The sequence below is a fragment of the Oryctolagus cuniculus genome, chromosome 7 (assembly GCF_051225735.1).
Source record: "Oryctolagus cuniculus isolate XC-2025 breed Fujian yellow rabbit chromosome 7, ASM5122573v1, whole genome shotgun sequence".
In the NCBI taxonomy this organism is placed as follows: domain Eukaryota; kingdom Metazoa; phylum Chordata; class Mammalia; order Lagomorpha; family Leporidae; genus Oryctolagus; species Oryctolagus cuniculus.
Window position 1 is genome coordinate 8569715 of NC_142873.1, and position 18091 is coordinate 8587805.

An 18091-nucleotide genomic window follows, 5' to 3' on the forward strand; every position below is an offset into this window, starting at 1 on the left:
CTTCCAGCTTTGCCCTGGCCCAGCCCCTGTCATTGCAGCCATTTGGGGAGTGAACCAGCAGATGGGAGATCTGTGTGTGTGTGTGTGTGTGTGTGTCCCTTTCTCTCTATAACTCTTTCAAATAAATAAATATTTTTAATGCAAAAAATTGCTTTAGTGGAAAAAACTTAGGGAAGTTTTCCACCACTTTCGGAACACAGAGCCGGCATGTCCGGGCTGGGAGCTGTGTGCTGTGTCTGTGTTTTGTTGTGCTGTCCCTGGGACAGGCGTGGCTGGCTTGCACAGCGTGGACAGAGGTGCCACCCACAGGGTTAAGAGGGAGAGCTGCAGAGCTGTGGCCAAATGAAAGGAAGGAATGTGTCCCCTTCTGGGAAAGAAACACAGACTTAGCTGTGCCCGGAGCACACACCTGCCTGGGAGGCAGCCACCGCAGGTACAGGCCCCAGGCCCGGATGCAGGTACGGGTGTGCCCCTTCACTCACTGTCCTTCTCTGTCCCTGTCCTGGCTACAGTACCTTCCCTTGGGCTGCGCCCACCTGGCTGGACGTCAAATTCATCTAGCTTCGGGAGGCCCCGTCACTGGGTTAAGAGCTTGTGTGTGTGTGTGTGTGTGTGTGGCCTGCCTGGATGCAGGCACTGGGAGACAGCACTGCCCTTGGGATTGCATGGCTGCCACTGGGGTCCTGGGGCTTCAGCCCAGAGCTGGGGATTCCGAACCAGCTTAGGGAAAGTGCTGACAGTGATATGGGGCCAAGCTATGAGCCTCTGGTGCCGCCTCCCAGCCCGCACAAAACCCCATTCTCCTCCCACTTCTCTTTCCAGGGTCGCTTGCCTGCCGTGGGCCCTGCAGAGCGGGAGGCCACACAAGACCCAGAGGGCGAGGCCACACTGTTGTCGAAGCCTTTAAGGTCCAGGGGAACAGGGTCAGAAACCCCCCCCACAAAAGTTCCAGACAGACCCTGCCACTGGAGAGGCAGGCACAGAGCGCGGGCCTCAGAACCACTGACTGGAAAGGCTGTTGAACAAGTGGCATTGATAGAGACGCACATCTGGCATTTTTACAGGTGGGCGTCCGGAGGATCACACCTCTGGGGCAGGAGGAGGAGAGCAAGTGACCTCGAGGGGGCAGGAGATAAGGAACCAGCAGAGCATGGGCCTGGAGGCCAGGCTGTTGGATCCCGTGGGAGTGTCCCCCTGCTGTCCCCACCCCAAGCTAATAACCAGCTGACATCTACCTCCTTGGCTGGAGGGTGCTGCAGCCTGCTCTCGCTGCCACCCATGGGTGCAGAGAAGGTATTTAGCAAGGGGCACTCCACAGGAGGGACACAGTCATGTCCTATGTCTTTAAGAGTCTTTCGGTTTGGGGAGGGAGGGGAGGAGAGGCACCTGGAAACCCCAGGCAGGATGAGAGGGGAGCAAGGAGTGTCCCGGATATCTTGGCAAGGCACTCAGATCAGCCTGACAGGGCCCTCGCGCAGGCTGGGGACCGGGTGTTCTAGGTGTCTGCCTGGCTGGGAGACGTTGTCAGGTGACTGAGCAGTCCCAGGCCTCCCGCTCACAAAGCGCGGTAAGCCTGCGGTTCCTGTCTGCTCCCTCCCGTATCTGGCTCACCTCAACCCTCCCTTCCTGGTCCCAGCCCACGCTGGCTTCCTGGACCCCGATTCTTTCCGCGGTGACAGAGTCTGTGTGTTCCTCACAGCTGCTTCCTTTGTGACAGTCATGTACATTCCTGTCTTGAATGATTGCAGCTCTCACGACACTGAGACTGGATGGGCTGTTGATTGGTCGCGTGGTGCTGTGGCTGGGCGATGGCTCTTGGCGAAGGGAAACTGGGGCAGGATGATTTGGGGCTGTCTGAAAGCCTCACCCTGAGCCCCACGGCCATGCCTTTTTTGAAGGAAGGGGAAGAAGAAGTGTGTGTCCCATGAATGTGAAATTTAACATAGGGTTGGTTTGCCCACTCCCTTCTGTGAAAGTCTTTTTTTTTTTTTTAAGAATTTTTTTATTTACTTGTGAAATAGAAAATGTTTTGCATCTGTTGGTTCACTCCCCAAATGGCAGTAATGGCTGGAGCTAAGCCTATCCAAAGCCAGGAGCCAGGAGCTTCTTCCAGGTCTCCCACGTGGATGCAGGGGCCCAAGGACCCGGGCCATCTTCCACTGCTTTCCCAGACCATAGCAGAGAGCTGGATGGGAAGTGGAACAGCCAGGACTCGAACCAGGGTCCATATGGGATGCTGGCACCGCAGGTGGAGACTTAGCCCACTACACCACAGCGCCGGCCCCAAAGCCCTTCAACACAGGGGGATCCTCTGTTCCGGAAGCCGAGGCTGCAGAAGGAGCCGGCCTTTTCCCTAGCAGTGACACATGGAGAGTCCACCCTCACGGTCAGGTTCCGGGGTAGAAAGGAGTCCTTTGGAAGAAAGCCTCTTAGAGGGGGCGCCCATGGGTGCTTTGCGGTCCATTGCCGCAGAGAAGAAGCCTCAGGGAGATTAGCCGACCGCACCCCACCACCGCCCCTGTGTGCACATTCTCACACCATCCCAGTCCGGCTCGCTTCCCCAGGAATCCCAGATCCTGTACTCTCACAGCGACCCTCAAACCGGCTCAACGACATCAGTGCAAGTCTGGCAGAGGCCTCCTGCATTCGGTGACTAATGCTTCCTGCGGGGATTAGCTCTGCCTCCTAGCCAGGCTGCTCTGGGTGGGTGTCTAGCCCAAGAATTCCTCCAGGATCTCCTGAAAGTAAGCGCTCACTGAGTACTCACTCGGATAGCAACCGACGACACCCAGCCTCCCATCTGGGAGGGCTTTCCCATACCTTTCCGAATTTAACCCTCACCAGTGTATGGAGTCCCACGATGACCTCTGACCTTACTGGGCTGGCCACGTGGCCTGCCACCCTTTGCTGTTGAAATGGACCAGGTGTCCTGGAGACGGTCAGCTGGGTCCTTAAGGTGTCAACCTTTCCCCATCGCTTGTCTTAGCTCCTCGGGCAGCCTGCTGTCCATTTCAGGGGCAGGGCAGCTAAGTCCCAGCTTAGTATAGGGAGAATGAATGCACGGTGCATTTGTTAAACTCTAGCCAGGGTAAAAAGTGAGCAAGCCAAGGGCAGGGAGGCGCTTTCCTCGGTTACCAGGAGCCTGCTGGGTGCTGGGCATCTGAGCTTTCCATTCTCTGAACGTAGCGGCAGGGAGCTGCGCTCTGGTCCGGAGCAGGAGCGCTTTGGCTCCGTACTGGGAACGCTGGCCAGTTTGGGGCAAGGCGGGGATCCACTCTCTCCAAGCAGGAGTCAGGATAACTTAGGGAGGACCTTCCATATCACAACTAGCCCTTGACCTGGATTGCATTGCAACGCGCCAGTCCTGCTGCCTGGCTGCTTCTCTGTCCAACAAAAGCAGCAAAGAAACAAGCGAAGGCAAGGGAGAAGAAGCCAGAGGCCGGTTTATGGCAACGGGATGGAGCAGCGCAGTAGGCAGGCAGGAGTGGAAATAAGAACCGGCGCCGATAGAGTTAAGCGGGGCCGGCCGGAACCAAAGGGGTTAAGGGGGCCGTCTGGAGCGAGTCCGGTAGGGCCCGCCCACAGTGGGGCGGGGCCCGGGCGGGGCCGCGCCGAGCGAGCCTTTGGATTGGTCCCGGGGAAGGCGTTACGCTAGGACCGTACCAACAGCCGCGGCCTGCGGAGGCGGGGGGGTGGGTGTGGGACGGCCGGCTCTGCGCGGGGAGAGGTGGCCAGGGAATGGCCGGACCGGGGGTGGGCGGGAGCCGCAGTGGCGGCGGCGGCGGCGGCTGGGGGCGGTGAGCGCGGCGTGGGGCTGCCCCTCCCCGGAGGCGGCGGGGGCGGCCGGGGCCGCGCCGCACCGCACCGTGCGGGCGGCCATGGAGCGAGCCTAGGGCCCGACAGGTGAGCGGCATGGGGGGGCGGCGGAGGGCGCGGGACCCCCGGCGCGGCGGGCGGGCGGGCGGGAAAGTGCGGGCGGGCGCGGTGCGTGGCGCGCCCCGGGCGGGGCGCCTCCCCGAGGGGCCGGCCGGGCGCCGCTGCCCTGAGCGGTCTCCCGCGAGTGGCCGCTGGCGGGTCCCTTCACGGGGCGGCCGGTGCGGCGCGTGCCTGCCGGGGGTTGCGGCTGACGCGGACGCCGCCTCCCCGGCCCGCCGGAGGTCGTTGTGGGGGAGCCGCTGGGGCGCCGGAGCGCGGTGCCCGGAGGCGTCCGGCCTCGGAGCCGCCCCCTGTGTCCGGCCGGGCGCCGGCTGCGGTGGCTGGAGGAGCGCGCGCTCGCGGGTCCCCCCGCGGGGCCCGCCTCGTGGCCGGGAGGCGCGAGTGACCTGCAGGCCCGAGGCGGGAGCCCGCGGTGGGCGCCGCTTGAGGAAATGCTGGGGTCGTCCGGAGTGGGGCCGCGCCTGGAGCTTCCATTTCCGGGTGTGCGGCCCCGCGATCGCGAGCGAGCGGGCAGGAGCGTGGCCGCGAGTGACTAGTGGGAGCGCCTGTCACGCCGCGTCCTTGATCGCACGGGCTGATAGGAGACGCGCTCTCAGCGGCCGGGCTCCCCGGGTAGCAGGCGAGGGGGCGCCAGGGTCTGGGCATGGCTGTGGGATGTAGTCCAGATCTCCGTGACCGGGGTGGGCCGGGAGTTGATGATTTTGGAAAAGGCGACGCCTGATGCCGCGACTTGGGTCTGGGGCCCCGTGTCAGTGTCACCCCCGCCCAGCCGGCCTGCTCCTGCAGGTTTGATTGCTCACCTTGGAAAGTCGCCGTGTGGGGCGCCTTGTTAGCTTTTCCACTGTAGGACTTTCTATACATCTGGAACCTGGCGAAGTTACGATTGCCGATTATTAACCATGGCCTAAAATCCTTGGGTTGAAAACCATGGGTCGATTTGACCCCGGGGTGATCTCTTCAAAGTTGGGCTCCAGATCCCAGCGTGCACGTGTATTGGAAACATCGCAGGGCCAGGTGGCAGTCGGGAGCTGGGATCCTGTGCTGGGTCTCCCAGGTGGGTGGCAGGGACCCCACGGGCCAGGTGGCAGTTGGGAGCTGGGATCCTGTGCTGGGTCTCCCAGGTGGGTGGCAGGGACCCCACGGGCCAGGTGGCAGTCGGGAGCTGGGATCCTGTGCTGGGTCTCCCAGGTGGGTGGCAGGGACCCCACGGGCCAGGTGGCAGTTGGGAGCTGGGATCCTGTGCTGGGTCTCCCAGGTGGGTGGCAGGGACCCCACGGGCCAGGTGGCAGTCGGGAGCTGGGATCCTGTGCTGGGTCTTCCAGGTGGGTGGCAGGGACCCCACGGGCCAGGTGGCAGTCGGGAGCTGGGATCCTGTGCTGGGTCTCCCAGGTGGGTGGCAGGGACCCCACGGGCCAGGTAGCAGTTGGGAGCTGGGATCCTGTGCTGGGTCTCCCAGGTGGGTGGCAGGGACCCCACGGGCCAGGTAGCAGTTGGGAGCTGGGATCCTGTGCTGGGTCTCCCAGGTGGGTGGCAGGGACCCCAGCCCTTGAGCTGTCACCTGCTGCCCTCCGAGGTGTGCCTTAGCAGGAAGCTGGATCCGAAGGGGAGGAGCCGAGACTCAAACCAGGTACTGTGATGTAGAATGCCCATATCCTAACACGGCTGAGAAGCTGAGGTGCAGATGTTGAAGTGCTAAATCATATGCCTGCACTCAGAGCCCTCCTAAGATCGATTTAAAGTTAATGCTTTGTATTTCGTCAGTAACTTTTCTAAGTTTCTGAAGATGTGGAAGTCTGGCTTCTGGAACCACCCAGTGAAGTGTGTGGACAGGAGGCCCTTCCACATTGGAAGTTGCTTATCAAAGGAGAGTCCAAGGGCACGGCCAGTAATCAGTCTCACCACAATAAAGTGCGGTGGTAGATACGGGTGATAGTGAGAGATGACCAGGATCCGGCGGGGCTGGCGGCTTTCCATCTCTGTTGCCTGATGAAAATGTCACACACGGATCTGCCAAGAACCCTAGCCGCGTTTTGGTAAAGGAGGGAGAACACGGGCCCTGCTTTTCTTCCTGGGGACAAACACACCTCTGTTGATGTATTTCCTTTTCCATAATACTTTATATCATAGGATTCTCCGTGTAAAGTTGCCAAGTCCTTGCCTTTTAGTCCATTCTTTTGACTTCCATGCGTAGATTCCAGCTCTTTGGCATGGCTCTGAATTTTGAATTCATGAGGGAAATTTTCCTTGTTTCCTTCACTGTCCGGGCAGACTGAAGTTTGACTTACATGGTGTGGCTATCATTTCAGTGGTGTGAACCCTGAAGCCGGATCCTGCGACTCCTGAATTGCGAACTTTTTAAAATAGCTAACCACAGTCGTGGTCACTTGGTGATTGCTACGCTCTTATAATAGAAACAGGAGGCTGCTCTGTGCCATCTGTGGTCCTAGAGGCAAACAAGAAAGGAGATAATCTTGCAAAGCGGATGTCAGGTCCCTGAGCCCAGGTGCCCGGTGGTTTCACGGATGGAGGTGGAGAGTACAGTTACAATGAGGCCCAGTAGTTGTAATCAGTGTACTTTTCTCTCTGCACTTAACAGTGCCTAGTGCATAGTAGGCGTGCAGGAAATATTTGCTGGCGGAATGAAGGAAGGAAAACAGTATGAGGAAAGCAAAAGTATTCTAGTACATGTACCCGTGAACTGTTTCGTTCCTCTTTGTCACAAGAAAATAAAAGCCAAGAAAAGTATTCCCATTCATGTTGAAGTGTTCTGTGAAGGGCATCGTTTATTTGCTGGAGCTGCCTTGGGATCCAGTTCTGGGATCGGATGGTGGTGTAGCCACCTGCGGCCTGGGAGCAGCCTCCACAGGCCCGGGCCAGGTGCGTCCTGGCCTTGCTTCTCCGTCTGCTCTGGCTATGCTAGCGGAACAGTTGGACTGGTAGGCAGTGTTTCTGTATTAACTGAAAAATTTGGTGTTCTTGGTAACACCTGTGCCAGGAGTACTGACCCTGACTGTCCCCGTCCCTGACACTAGGGGTGGGAGACAGGCGTTATCCCTCCGAAGTCCTCCAGCAGCTTCTCCTTCTACACCTAAATAGAAGCCTCCCTCTCTTCCGGCCTTGGCTGCGCATGCAACCCCAGGGACTGCTGACTTCTTTAGCATGGGCCTCAGGTACAGAAGAGGACTGCATGCAGTTGAAGCCAGCCTCTGGCCAACTTCCGGTGTCAGCAGGACTACCAGGGCTGCCCCAAAGAGACTGACACAGAGATCTCACCCCCGATCTTGTCTCTCTCACCAAAACCAAAAGCAGCAAGGGCTGTGTCTGGCCTTGAGTCTTGGAGGCGCATCAATCACCCCAGCACGAGATGAAAAGTGGGGCTGATGCAGAAGAGAGACCTCAAGCTTTGGTGCGTGTTTGAGGTCACACCCCCCTTAGAGGCGAGGGTGCTAACTTAGGTACGTTGCAGAAGGAGGTCAAGGAATATGAAGTGACGAAATGTGTAAGGAGGAAAGCCCCAAGTTCAGGGAAGGCAGTGAAGTCCACCCTTCCGTGCTGTCAGCTCTGCTTTGTGGGTATGGCACTGTCTCATACATCTAGTGGTGCTGGCAAATACAGAGTTACACGTGAAAATTCCTATTTTAGCCATACCTTTTTGTGGAAAGAATTTTATAATGAATTTTATATATATATATATATATATATATATATATAGTTTGTTTGTTTCCTTTTAAACAATAAAAGGTTGTGATTATTGGTATCCCTCACTGCCAGTGGTCCAGTGCGGTTTTGAGGTGATTGAAAATGTAGGCTGTTCACCCCCGTGCTTTTGGAATTGTTGAACCTGCCTTTGATGTGCAGTCTGTCTCTCCGCTCGCTCCGTGGTAGGAAGGCTACGCCGTCGTGCTGTTACTGTCGGCTGCTGTCCTCTGTAAACGCTCAGCTTCATCACCCTGTTCTGGAATTGAGTGTGGAACAGCTACCTGACTAGACTTAGGTTCTGCCAGCTCTTCTCTGGGGATTAGTGCGTGACCTCGGTAGCCACTGTTTCAGCTCCCCGAAGGGTTTTTTGGTTCATTTCTTGTTTCTTAGAGATAGTGAACATGCATGTTATACAAGTGCATTTGTGTTCCTGTAGGTAAAAGAAAATACCGTGGGTGTACTAGTGCTGGTTCTTGTTTCAGAAAACATTGCCAGTCATCCTTGACGATCTGGTTCCAGCTCTGTCTTGTCTCATTCTGGGGCAGTGTCTTGGAGCATCTCCGTTTTTCCTCTTGTGTTTCCAGATTGTCTTTACTCCCGGACTCAGCCAGAACCATGAACCAGGCTAGCAATAGCAGTGGCCTTGACATGTGGAAGCAGGATATCCAGGAGACCATGAATTAAAATCCGGTGTGTTAAGTCGGGATCTGTAGTCGATATTTCTGCAGTTTTCACTGTACGATAACTATCTGAACTTGCCGCAGGGCTTATTTCCCCTGTCTGTAAGAGAAGCCGTCTTTAAGCCAAGGAGTTGCCAGTTCAAGAACCATCGAGATCTTTCTCCCTTGTTCTTCAGTCTTTTTACTCAGCAGACATGTATCACGTGTCTCTCACATGCCCAACACGGCACTACAGTAGTTGGAGGTAAGAGCAACACGTGTTCCCTGTCCTGAGAACTCTCAGAGCAGTAGGAGAGGCAGGCATGGCGCTCCGTGTGTGTGTGTTCATACTGTAACACAGGGCCGTGGCTGGAGCCCCTCGGCTGATGTTTCAGCACAGGGCTGTTTGAGGTCCTGTTATTTCTGAAAGTGATTTCCTGTGGGCCGTCAGCTTGACGCATCCTGGAACATAAGGGTACAAACGTACAGAGCTGTTGTTACATAAAACTTACATGCCACTCTAAGAACTACCGTGAATTGGACAGTAAAGATGCAATGTGTATGAAGAGCTGAAGGCAAATGTCAGTTATCTGAAGTTTCATATTTCTGTGTGATGGGGGCATGAAGTAGTGCTTCCATACTGACGGTTGAGGGGTGGAGTACCTGGTACTTGGGAATCTTCGTTAGATTCATGCAGATTCGTATGCATTTCCGCAAAGTGTAGGTCAGGGAACACTGCCTGTGTTCTTTTTTTTTTTTTTTTTTTTTTAAGAACAAATCCTGCTAGTGGTTATATGCTAAAATGTTTTCCCTCTCCTTTTTCAAGGAGGGGGTTGAAAGGGTTGCCTTAAATCAAAGTTTAAATAGGACAGGTTGCAGAAATGCAGTCATTTTCAAAGAAGGAATACTTTTGCCGATTTCATTTTTGCTCACACACAGGAAGAAAGGCTACATTAAGGTTCCATTAATGTCCAGTGATTATTTTAGTTGGCTTCCTTCACAGGGAACTGTTAGAGGAGTTCACATAGGGAATCTGAGTTACAGATACTATAGGAATAAAAGTTTAAGTGAAAATGGAATCAATAAGGGAAATTTAACACTAGGACTAATTTGGGCTATATGGCAATTTGATTTTCTATACCTGTAACTTTAAGGTGCTCTTAAGGCTTATCTTAGTTCTTGAGGACATACCAAGTTGTCGTCTTGAAAACAATGAACTGGGCCGGTTCTGTGATGTAGTAGATTAAGTATCTGCTTATGGCACCAGCATCCCATATGGGCACCAGTTTGAGTCCTGGCTGCTCTACTTCCAATCCAGCTCTCTGCTATGGCCTGGGAAAGCAGCAGAAGATGGCCCAAGTTCTTGGGCCCCTGAATCCACGTGGGAGACCCTGAAGAAGCTCCTGGCTTGGGATCAGCTCAGCTCCGGCCATTTGGAGAGTGAACCAACAGATGGAAGACCTCTCTCTCTCTCTGTCTCTGTCTCTCTCTCTCTCCCCCTCTCCCTCTCCCTCTCTCTGTAACTCTTGTCTTTCAAAGAAATAAAATAAATCTTAAAAAAAAAAGATAAAAAAGAAGTGAATATGCATTTAGCAAAAAAAAAAAAAAAAAAGAACTAATCTTTCTCTCTCTCTCTTTATTAGACAGAGTTAAACAGTGAGAGAGAGACAGAGAGAAAGATCTTCCTTCTGTTGGTTCACCCCCCAAATGGCCGCTATGGCTGGCGCTATGCTGATCCAAAGCCAGGAGCCAGGTACCCTTCCTGGTCTCCCACGCAGGTGCAAGGACCCAAGCACTTGGGCCACCCTCCACTGCCTTCCCGGGCCACAGCAGAGAGCTGGACTGGAAGAGGAGCAACCAGGACTAGAACCCGGCACATGTATGGGATGATGGCGCCACAGGCGGAGGATTAACCAAGTGAGCCACGGCGCTGGTCTCTTTGTTTTTTAAGACTTGTTTGTTTATTTGAAATGCAGAGTTGCAAAGAGAGAAGGAGAGACACAAAGAGAGATGTCTTCCATCTGCTAGTTCACTCCCCAAATGGCAATAAAGGCAGGGTCTGGGCCAGGCTGAGCCAGGAGTCTAGAACTTCTCCCAGGTCTCCCATGTGGGTGCAGGGGCCCAGGGACTTGGGCCATCTTCCACTGCTTTCCCAGGCACATCTGCAGGGAACTGGATTGGAAGTGGAGCAGCCAGAACTACCCATATGGGATGCCTGTGTTGCAGGTGGCAGCTTTACCTGCTGTATCACAGTGCTGGACCCAGAACTAATTTTTCAAACTGGAGACTGTTGGGAAAGTTGTATTATTTCAGCCTTAAGAAAAAAAAAAGTAAGTTTATCTTTCTCGTCTGTTTCAATTACATTGGAAGTGGCAGAACGTAATTTTGCGGAGAAGAGAAGTAGGTTGGTCAGATTGGTGACATGGCCTCAGTCTTTGGTGTCACATGATACTCAAATCTCTGCTTTTCCAGTCTGATTTAGAAAAGGCTGTGGCTCGGGGATACAGAACTACTCCCTGCTGGCAAGCTTAGTACTGCAGTGTGTGTATTTAGCCCTGGGTATGTGACTGAGAAGACAGTATTCCGGGATACTGACTCCAGTGAGCGTTGTCTTCTGTGTCATTCTCTCTCTGCTCGGTAGGTCCCCTTTTGGTGTTTGACATGGCGATAATGACCAACAAGCGATTGTACTGACCGTGTGTGGGTTGTCCAGTCCCCGACGTGAGTGTCCTGCGTGGAGCACTCGTTCATTTTCAACAACCCTGTGCGTTAGCGTTCTTGTTTCATTTCTCTAAGGCAGAGACTGAGGCGCAGAGAGCTTGGAGGCGAGGAATCCTTTGCAAGTCCCTTACTGGGTGGTAAGGCAGGCATTCAGGCCCAGGCTTAGTGAATCCGGAGCTCCTAACTCCTGCGAGGGAGAGCCTGTGTTTAGTATAAGAGCGTGCACTGAGAAGCTGTTTCTGCAGCAGAGAAAGGAGCAGTGTCTGTAGGTGCTCTTTAATGGGATTATGGGAATTAGTTTTTATTTTTAGTTGAAGACCCCCATTTGAAGGTGAAAAGGGAGAATAATGTGCCGCTGTGGCAGGCAGCAGGCGGCCGAGCAGGAGTGGGCCTTTTCTGGGTGATGTGTGCATTTGTGCAGGCAGTAACACTTGCTGCTGTTCAAGATAATGGTTTTGACTTCCTGGATGGCAGGGCACAAGGGTAAGTGGGAAGGTTTCTGAATGCTCTTGATTTTACTGACAGTCACGACCGCTAACCATCAGGAGAGACCACAGTGACTTGTGGGAGGCGAGGGCTGTGCGCACCTGTCGGCTGATGACAATGCAGCGCCGTGCTCTGCTGTTCCTGCCAGTCAGAAATGGCCGTGTGTCACACTTAGCCCGGGGTGAAAGGGTGTGCCAAAGGGCTGCGATTTTTGCTGATGTGTAGACTTTGATTGAAATGCAAAGGTTAGGCTTTGTAAATGGGGTGTGTACAGTCCTGCAAATGCGTGAGGCTAGCCTTAAGGACTGTGTAGATCCACATAGGGTCCTAAAGTATGTAAGTGGATTTTGGTGGAAGCCTAATTAAGAATCTGTTCCTTTTTGTGTTACTTTTAAGTGACTTTCTTAATTATGCATCTTCCTAAACATCAACAGTGATGGCAGAAAAGAAATAGAAATGCCATATAACCCTCACAATGAGTACGTTGCCCCACAGAAGGTGTTAATAGCGGCTCAATAGGCTAATCCTCCACCTAGTGGCGCCGGCACACCAGGTTCTAGTCCCGGTTGGGGCACCGGATTCTGTCCCGGTTGCCCCTCTTCCAGGCCAGCTCTCTGCTGTGGCCCAGGAAGGCAGTGGAGGATGGCCCAAGTGCTTGGGCTCTGCACCCCATGGGAGACCAGGAGAAGCACCTGGCTCCTGCCTTTGGATCAGCGCGGTGTGCCGACCGCAGTGCGCCGGCCGTGGCGGCCATTGGAGGGTGAACCAACGGCAAAAGGAAGACCTGTCTCTCTGTCTCTCTCTCTCTCACTGTCCACTCTGCCTGTCAAAAAAAAAAAAAAAAAAAAAATAGCGGCTTACAAACAGGACCTAATGATTCATCAGTTCAACGTTTATTTCTACCTAGTAGCTAACTTAATGTCCCCCCTCCCTGAGAGAATTGATTTTAATCACATAATTTATTACCCTATACCCTTCCCCCTGGTACCCCCGAAAGAGTCGGTAGGGGCAGGATAGATGTGAAAATGTTGGGCTTTACAAGTGACCCCAAAATACAGAAGCCTAAGATAATGATTTGTTAATTTTTTTCTTTTTTTAAGATTTATTTTTTTATTTGAAAGAATTACACAGAGAAGGAGAGGCAGAGAGAGAGAGGTCTTCCATCCACTGGTTCACTTCCCAATTGGCTGCAACAGCTGGAGCTGCGCCCATCTGTAGCCAGGAGCCAGGAGCTTTTTCTGGGCCTCCCACGTGGGTGCAGGGGCCCAAGGACTTAGGCCATTTTCTGCTTTCCCAGGCCATAGCAGAGAGCTGGATTAAAAAGTGGAGCAGCTGGGACTCGAACCAGCACCCATACGGGATGCCGGCAGCAGTTTTACCTGCTACACCACAGCACCGCCCGCCCCCCCTTTTTTAAAGATTTATTTATTTATTTTGAGAAGCAGAGCAACAGAGAGGAAGAGACAGAATGAGAGCCCTTCTATCAGCTGGTTCATTCCCCAAATGGCAGGAACAAGCAGAGCTGGTCCAAGCTGAAGCAAGAGCCATGAACTCCATGCAGGTCTCCCACGTGAGTGGCCAGATCCAAGCAGTTGGGCCACCTTCCACTGCTTTCTTAGGTGTAATAGCAAGGAACTGGATCGGAAGCAGAGCAGCTGGGACTTGAACTGGTACTGCGATATGGGATGCTGGCATTGCAGGTGACTTAACCCACTGAGCCACGATGGCAGCCCCTGTTATTTCCTACAGTTCTGTAGGTTAGCTGATTTCAGCTGTGTGGTTCCTGCCCACATGGCATAGACCCAGGTCATGTGTGTGGCTGTGTTCAGCTGATAGCTCAACTAGAACCAGAATGCCCTTGACAGCTTTGCTTAACAAGGGGTGGCCAGAACAGCGACAGGCTGGCCAGGCCTCTGTCTCCGTGTAGGTCACTCCTCATTTGATGGTGTGGCTCCAGCTTCTGTCTGTGGTGGCTGGGTCTCAATGGAGTACAGTCGGCATCCGCTAGATTTAAGGTGTTTGCCCAGCACTGGCAAACAATTACTTCCACAGCACCCTCTTTCTCAAAGCGAGCTGCAGAGCCGGCCTGGACTCTGGGAGGAATTCTAGACTCTCGCTCTTGATGGAAGGAATTGTTGGTATCTGCCTTTGTAGACAGTCAGCAACAACAAAAATTAATTAAATTCGGGTCCCACCTCTTCTTACATGTGCCAGATCTTCAGAGTTTTACTGAAACCAGCAATTACCAAGGAAGAAGTTTATGACAAGGGTCCTTATGGTTTCTTGTCAGGAAAGGTTGAGTACACAAATATGATTATACGAGGGTACTTCAAAACACTGATGGAAAAATGGAATTAAAAGATGAGCTTTTTTTGGTGCAAAAAATCTTGAAATGCATGCATATTGTGAAAAACTGTGCTTGGATTTCAAAAACATTTGCACCAAAATAATCCTAGTGCTCGCTCGCTCTCTCTCTTTTTTTTTTTTCTTTTAAGATTTATTTACTTTGAAAGTCAGAGTTATAGAGAAAGAGGGAAAAAAGAGAAAGAGAGAGAGCTTCCATTCACTGGTTCACTCCCCATATGGCCACAACAACCAGGGCGAGGCCAGACTGAAGCCAGGAGCCAGGAGCTTTATCTGGGTCACCCACATGGGTATAGGGGTCTCCAGGCTTGGGTCATCTGCTGCTGCTTTTCCCAGACTATTAGCAGAGAACTGGATCAGAAGTGGAGCAACCGGATTTGAACTGGGGCTCATATGGGATGCCAGCATTGCAGACATTGTCTTTACCCATATGCCAGCCCCTAGCTTGTGTTTTAATTCCATTTTTCTATAAACTTTTTTTTTTTTTTTTGAGGGACAGAGTGACCGACACAGAGAAGTCCCATCCATTGGTTCATTGCCCAAATAGCCATGGTGACTAGGACCGAAGCCAGGAGCCAGGCACGCAGTCCATGTCTCCCATGCGGGTGACAGGGACCCACTTCCATGAGCCCTGCCTCCCGGGGTCTGCATTATCAGGAAGCTGGAGTCAGAAGCTGGAGCTGCGAATCTAATCCCAAGGACTCTAAGTGTGGGTATCTTAAACACGAGGCTAAATGCCTATTCCTCCACAGAAATGTCTGTGATGTACCCTGTTCACCAGTCATTTAGTAAGTCCCACCGCCTTTGCAGCAAATCTCCTGTCGCTGGTCCTCTGCATGAAATGTTTGTACTGAAGCTTCACACCCACAGGGCATTTCACGTTCTTACGTCTTAGAATCTGTTTTGGGACTGGCGTTGTGGCATAACAGGTTAAGCCACCACCTGTAATGCTGTCATCCCACGTGGGTGCTGGTTTGAAATCTGACTGCCCCACTTCTGATCCATCTCCCTGCTAATGCTGGGAGAACAGTGGAAGATGGCCCAAATCCTTGGGCCCTTGTACACACGTGGAAGACCCAGATGAAGCTCCTGGCTTTGGCCAGGCCCAGCCCCAGTCATTGCAGCCTTTCAAATGAATAACATCTTTAAAACAAACAAACAACCTGTTTTAAACATTAAAAGACACAAAATTTTTGCTTACTTTGAAACTTTCTATAGCTATGAGCAAAGTTTGAGATTTCTTCTCTGTAACTTCAGAAGTGGCAGTACTTGGTTAAGGTGTCAACTTAATCAGGACATTGTGCTCACGGGGCTCAGAACCTCACTGGTGGCTTGTCAGACCCCACAGGAAGGAAGATAGTGAGTGTTGACATGACTTAGAGACCTCTGCACCGGCATGCTTTTCTACATATGTTCTCCAACATGTGCCAGATTCTAGAACAGAGAACTTCCTACCAGGCCCTCCCTCATTTGTGTGCCATGTCTCTCTCTTCTCCCAAGACAACCTTATTGTCATAAATTTGTCCTTTAGAAACACTTACCAAACAAGCGGAGTGGTGGCGCATCCACATACTGTTGTGTGAAGAACAATAGTAAATGAGCCTCTCTAGCAAGCCCCACGTGGCTGGTGCAGCGGAGGTGAAACCAGGCTTTGGTGGGAAAATTCCTTAAAAAGGTCTCCTTTCCAGAACTCCAGTCTGAGAGTTTATGCCAGCTGTTAGCATGGAGACTGTTAACAAATGCACTGCCTTGTGTGTATGTCACATTTGTTGAGTTATGATACTACTTTGAATCTAATTGTTCTTTGAGATGGGCCGTTGCACGTAACAGAAACATTAAAATAAATGACCGTCATGTAACTGGACAGAGCTGCGTGTTTGAAGCATTTATAGGAGGCAGTGAAACAGAGCAGACGCACTCCCCTGGCAGAGCTGGTGAGGTTTTCGTGAACAGCGGTCTTGCATTGGTTTTCAGAGTATACAGTGGGCTGCTTGTCTAAAGTGAGGAGGGCAGCAGTAGAGCGTGGAGTCTGGAATGTCCTTGCCTGTTCTGCAGGTGAGGGGACAAAGGGCATCGTTCTCTGGAGCCTCGTTCCGAGAGCAGAGTGAAGAACTGCGTACAGGAGGTTCCGTCCGAGGCAGAATGCAGTTACGCACCGGTCAGAAGGAAAGAGAAGTCACTGTGGAGGGTGAGGAGAGACCAGAATGGCCTTGAAGCTGGCCTTGAAAGGACCAGGCTTGCATCAGAAGGAGACCAGAAGAAAGAGTAAGACAAAGAGGAAGCTTGAGGGAGCTGAGTGGGAGTAGTGACAAAGGCGGAGGACGGAGCGCATTCAGCTGGTGCGTTTTAGGTGAAGCTGGGACTGCCGCCTCTGTTGCAGCTGCTTAGGGCAGTGCTGCGGTGCTGTGCTCAAGAATGTGTGGCCAGAGGTGGTGGCTGAGTGGCCAGAGTGGCCAGAATATGATTGTGGCTGCACCCTCCAGACGGTAGGAGAACTGGGAGGCCCAAGCGGTCAGTTTGGGCTCTGTCCTGATAGGAGGGCATGAGCATGAGCGATGGAAGCCAGCTCACGGCTGTGGTGGTGAAAGGCAGTTGTAAAAGACCAGTGCCAGATCCTGGTCTGCCTGGCGCTTACCAGGATGTGGTGACTCATCACAAACAGAACTCCTTCCGCCTCGTTGTCAACCTGCCCTTGCTGGGAGAGGTAAATAGTGAAATAAGATAACGACTGAGCCCCTGAATTCCTTTAATATCAACTTTTAGCCCAGCTAAGTGGATTGTTTGCAGCTCTGGATTGAGGAATATGTTCTTCCAAAGGTGATGACATTTCAAAACTTAGAAGCACACAAGCTAGGGTTGAGGACTGTACCGTTTGAGTTTGGGAGCCGCTACCACTTCCTATTGCAGTAGTGAGTAAGCAGACCCACAGCTTCACCCTTCACCCTTCGTGCTAAATGTTTGCATAGGATGTGTTTATATAGCCTGAGAGAGGATGATCTTCATTCTAATGGAAGTGAGCGTCATTAGGAGTTAGTGGGTTAACCAGACTTCAGTCCTGAAGGACGCCTGGTAAGCCGACCCCTTTGAACCAGAACTATAGTGCACCGGAAGTGAGTGCTGCTACGGCTGCACTTCCCCGCTGCCTTGAGCCCCACAGTCTGAGATGCGTACTGTCCGACGAATAATTGAAAAAATCCTGTGGCTTAGGACTAGCAAAAATTTCTGAACTGACGCTTGCAACAGTGCCGTTATCAGTATTCACAGGGAACTGTTTTACTGGGTTCCACACCAAATTTGATACCATCACAATTATGTATTAAATGCACTTGAATTGTCTTTGTTTCCGCTCACAGTGTTCTGTCCTCCCTGGGAGGTGATGATGAAGCAAAGCAGGTGGCTGGGATAATTAGAATTTGAGTTTAACTCTCAGCTTCTGCTTCCTTCATGAAAATGGCTAGGAAAAGAGTAGACTCACCGAGAATGCACTTCGCTGTGGCCAGCTGTTGCCCTTGGAACACATCTTCGCTCTGAATCTGGATTCTAGTATGTTTGCAGCTGTCAGCAAGGGGCAGTCTCAAGTTTGGGTGGGAGTGTCTCAGCCTGAATTGTTTGCCCGATCTTCTGTGTTGGTTTTATGTCTCCGATTAATGGTTTGAGTTGTTAAACGAATTGGAGAGTGAAGCAGCACCCTGTTATCTTCTTGTCATCTTCGTCTTACCTCGATGCTGTACATATAGCAAAGCAAGCGTGAACGTGTTTTTAAGTGGCCCTGTGCAGTGGGGAGCCAAGTCCTCAGCATGCAAATGAGACTGAATTGTATGTTTTTGACACCCTTGCAAAAATCTTGCGTTTGGAATCTTCTAGTTCTAGAAGTAACAGAGCGTGGTCACTTCCACCCTGGAAGCAGCGCTGCCTTGGGCCTGTGGCGTAATGCCCTTGTTCACCTTACCGTTGCAGACTAGCAGTGTTGCTGTAGGGCCAGCTTTCATTCGTCTTCTGGTCACGTTCTACTCATAACCACGTGATATAGGGGCATGTTTTTCATTTACCTAATTTACCCGGATTTGGTTATCAGTGTTTTGTAGGGATTTTAATTTTAAAAAATAATTAGTAGAGGACTGGTCAAGTAGAGATGTGCGTCAGGGTGTTGCGTTTCAGTACGTGAGTAGTTTATAGACGTGTCCAAGGTTTCTGGGTGTTTGGATCAGAGACGGAGTTATTCTCCT

At 52.2% G+C, this 18091-nt stretch overlaps 1 protein-coding gene across 4 annotated transcripts in view; it reads left to right on the top strand.

The window, feature by feature from the left end:
• The first annotated feature begins 3714 nt into the window (after nucleotides 1-3714).
• FAM20B (FAM20B glycosaminoglycan xylosylkinase) overlaps nucleotides 3715-18091 on the top strand; it is a 47563-nt gene continuing 33186 nt past the window's right edge. The window contains exons 1-2 of one of the 4 annotated variants that reach the window (XM_070077195.2): nucleotides 3742-3903; nucleotides 14365-14574. The gene's annotated coding sequence lies outside the window, so the exon portion shown is untranslated. Of the gene's footprint in view, nucleotides 3904-4209; nucleotides 4991-14364; nucleotides 14575-15920; nucleotides 16131-18091 lie in introns of those variants that run through there. The other 3 variants (XM_051858239.3, XM_051858238.3, XM_089299450.1) reach the window with 3 other exon arrangements.